Source organism: Coregonus clupeaformis, chromosome 7 (genome assembly GCF_020615455.1).
Source record: "Coregonus clupeaformis isolate EN_2021a chromosome 7, ASM2061545v1, whole genome shotgun sequence".
NCBI lineage: Eukaryota > Metazoa > Chordata > Actinopteri > Salmoniformes > Salmonidae > Coregonus > Coregonus clupeaformis.
Genome location: NC_059198.1, coordinates 10325087 through 10329394, shown reverse-complemented (window position 1 = coordinate 10329394; position 4308 = coordinate 10325087).

Here is a 4308-nt window from a genome sequence, read left to right as displayed (position 1 = left end):
CCCTCCCTTCCCCGCTTCGACTCTTGGTTTTCTACCCTTTCCACTTAATATCTAACCTACTTTTCATTCACTTAACGTTAGTGATTCCCACCGATTGTCGTGCACATTATTGCAGGCAGTAGCATGGCCTAGTTTATTTAATTTGTGTTTAGATCTCCACTGCGTAAGGTTATACTGGCATTAAACATTCATACACTGAATACTTAATGTAGCGGTGTAGCCTACTGTAAGTAGTGATACAGAATCGTGATTGAAATGAGAACCTGTCATTCGATGTTCACATACCATCTCAAAACATTCACATAGCAGTGACATGCTTGTGCAACATTATGTTATCTATCTCCAGCTGTGTGTTAAAGTAATTAAATGTCTTGGTATGCATGGAGGAGTGGGGTGTAGAGATGTCTTGGTATGCATGGAGGAGTGGGGTGTAGAGAAGCGTGTTATTTTGCGACTTTATAACAATATAATTTGACGCTTTCTGTTGGTGTTCCACTATGCATTACATTTCCACTGTATGCGTGTGGACTGTGGGTGCTGCCGCGGATGTGCATGCATGTCTTGTCCCTATGTGTCACAGTGTGTTGCGTTGCCTTATGGTCAATCTATTTAAACCCACACAGAAGACAATCTTAGTCACCGTGTAACAAATGGAATGGGGGAGTGTGACGCAGCTACACAGATTTAACTAAGAAAAGGGGATGAATAGAAGATAATAAATAGTCCAATAGGGGCACAGTTAATGATGACGGAGGCTTTCTTTTTGTACGATAATCAAGGATGAAAACATAGCAGCAAAGGGCAAAGAACGAAAAAACATTTCCCAGAAGGTAATACATGTTACTCATATCAAAAAAATATAGAGACATTTAGTGGAGGTTTTGGTAGAAATGCCAGTTTGCCATTGACACAATAATGAAACAAATTAATCGGCTAGTACAAAGCAACAAAACTCCTATCTGCGGTTTTCCATTGTGCTGGTAATACTCTACTCTTATAAACGCCTACCTACGAGACAAAATAAAGCATCTTGTTATACTTCCCTTATGTATGTTGCATGCCCTAGCATTATCTAAGACCTTTCCTTTATTTCGCTGGTGGCTGGTCTTTGCATTCTGTTTAATCCACTGGCCAAAGGAAGTGAAGAACATAAAATGTAAAAGATCAAAGGCCACGCAATGAGTTCACATCCATCTGACATAACATACCCTCTTTGTAATGCTTGATATTTTAATTAAGCAGGAATTTTAATTACCTGATATCCTCAAAAATATACATATGACTGAAATAGTTCTCATCGGTTGTATCTGCCAAGTATGAGTGCTTTAACTGAACATCATACCTTGCTCCAAGGAAACCTTACTGAATTTAGAGGTCGAAAGGGATATCATTATTTAATTTTGTATGGCGTTATATTGAATTGGTTCTGGTTTATTAGTAGATTATTAACAGGCACTAGCAGCATATGGATTGCAAGAAAAGTGAGATGTCATGGTGACCCGATAAAACAGTGATTAATACTTTAATTGGCAAAATCTGTCCCATTGTATTTACAAATATTTTAATTACAGCCATTGTCTCCAGACAGACATAGAAAGTGAGGAGTGGTAGGGAGAGCTGGGAATCTCATGTTTCTAATAGCTTTGATCCTCCCTTGTATAATCACAATTCACAGTCCTTGTTCATCACAGCCTTCATCTCTTCCTCTGTTTTGTAAAATAGCATTAGGTCCAGCGTGATGATTACAACCCTCTGGTGTGGTAGGAGCCTCTTCTCCCTTCCCTTCTCTCACTTCTCCCAGCCCTTCCCTCCAGGCTGGGTGGGCAGCCTGAGCCCCACAATTCCCGCCATCTCCTCTGTGTCACGCTGCCCTTTCCCATGGTAGATGTCGTAGAGAGCCAAGTGTTGCCGAGTGGAGGTGAGCAGACAGAGGTAGTTGGGCAGAATTAACATAAAAAGCATGTATAAGGCATGCATAACAATGACACTAACGTTGCCATCTTGAAGGTTAATTTATACAGAAATTACACTTGCAAATAGATATGATACATTTACTAAATAAATATGAAGTGCCTAGTGAAAGTCTAAACACCCCTTGCACGATCTTCACATTTTGATGCCTTAAAATAAAATCTAAAAGGGATTCAATTACACAACCTACAGTACTGCACAATTTCAAAGTGAAAGAAAGTTATAGAACATTTTCCAAATTAATCAACAAATACAAGATGTCTTGATTGCGTGTCTTCACACCCCAGAGTTAATACTTGGTGGAAGCATCTTTGGCAACCATTACAGCTGTGAATCATTTTCATTAAGATTCTACCAACTTTGCACAACTCTTAAGGCAACATACTGTATATCCATCGTTTTTAATCAACATTTCTCAAGCTCAGTAAATTTGGTTGTGAATCATTGATGGACAGCAATATTTAAAATCTTCAATCTGCTTAAAAAAAAAAAAAAAAACGTAGACAAGTCAGGACTGAGACTGTACCCGTCAGGAACAATCAACCACTTTTGAAAGCCATTCTGGTGTGTCTTTTGCATTAAAATGCCATGTCCAGTGAAGCAGCTGTCGATGATTTTTTTGGAGTATGTAACATGCTGTACAACTTCATCGGGAAGCCAATCGTGGCTATTCTGTACAAAGGCGATACCCTGAAACGTATCTTGGACCAGAGATGGACTGGCCACTTGGCAACGGTCAAAGTCATATCCACATTACTGACCGAGGTGGAAAACACACCAGGCCTTGGAGCGGAGGTGCGCGTCGAGGCTACGGGGCTGCTTCGTGCCATTACGCAGCACAGTTTTCTTTTCATTGCGCACCTTGTTATGAAACCGTTGTCACTTTTCGAGCCGCCTAACAGACTACTACAGGTCGAAGATATGGACTTGTTCACTGCGGTGACACTTGTGAACAGCCCTTCTGACTGCGTGAAGACACTGCGCACAGAAAACGAGTTTTCTACACTGTGGGATCTCTGCGCTCCTCCAGCATCGGCCACCGAGGCTGTGCCGGTGGCCAAACCCTGGTCCAAGCAAGAGAAGACGCACAATTAATAAGAACCTCCGCGGATTTGCAGTTGAAGAAACAGTTGGTCAGCCACAAAGTGACATAGATGAAAAGACTGAGTTCATGAGATTGTTTTACAGTGTTATCGATGCTGTGCAAGGAGAGATGAATGCGCGTTTTGGAGAGCGCAGTAGCGAGCTCATTGGCGCACTGGCTGCTTTGAACCCAGAGGCCGAGGATAATTTCCTGGACCCATCAAAGGTAACCCCTCTCCTGGTATTAGCTGGAACTGATGTGGTTGAATCTGAATATACTGTGGCTCGTGAGTTCCTGGTGAAGAAAATGACTGACACCCCGGTTCCCCCCGAAGATGGAAAATTGACAATAGCCAACATCCTCAGCACATTCAACGGTGCACTCCAGGCAATGCCGACTGTTCTCACAGCCTACACACTTACCCTAACTTTAGGAGCTTCCACAGCAATGTGTGAAAACTAATTTTCCAAGCTCAAAAGCGTCTTCTCAGAGCATGGGCGCAGTATGCTGCACAGACGCAAAGCCCAGCTGATTCAGCTTGCTTTTGAAAAGGACCTCACTCACAAGTTTAAGTCCGAGTGGAAGGATACTTTGATGAGGAGGTTCTGCTCGGAGAAACACCGCCTCCCGCAGGAGGGACTGGAGAGAGGACAGCGCTGCCTCCACTCAAAGTACCGGTAGGTTCAAAGTCTCTGTGTGTGTGTGTGTATATGCGTGTGTGTGTGTCTCATGGCAATGCATATCCCCCTGTTGACTGCTTCAAAATGCAATGTTTGAGAGATGCTTCTGGTGTTACATCTAATATGTTGTATAGTCAAGTGTTTTATGGATATTCATAACATTGCTTCTATGTAATGTGGTGTAGGCTATAGGCTACCTGGTCATATTGCTGTTGGTTATGTTTAATGTGATGATTACGTGCTGCGCAAATAGAGTACATGATTATTATAAATATACCTACTGTAGGCTAATAATAATTGTGCCCTCCCATGCATTTCATATGCCCCCCTTAAGACTGAGGTCTGGCGACGGGTCTGCTTGTTGAATATAAAAAGCTTGCTTGATATACTGTATGTTTTCCAATTTCTTGAAATACTTTACAAATGCAACTTATGTCTACGTGGTAACTGAAATGGTCTATTCATTCCTTTTACTAGACACTCTAATCCAGAGCAACTTACATTTTCCTACTTTTCCTACTGGTCCCCCGTGGGAATCAAACCCACAACTCTAGTGTTGCAAGTGTAGTGTCT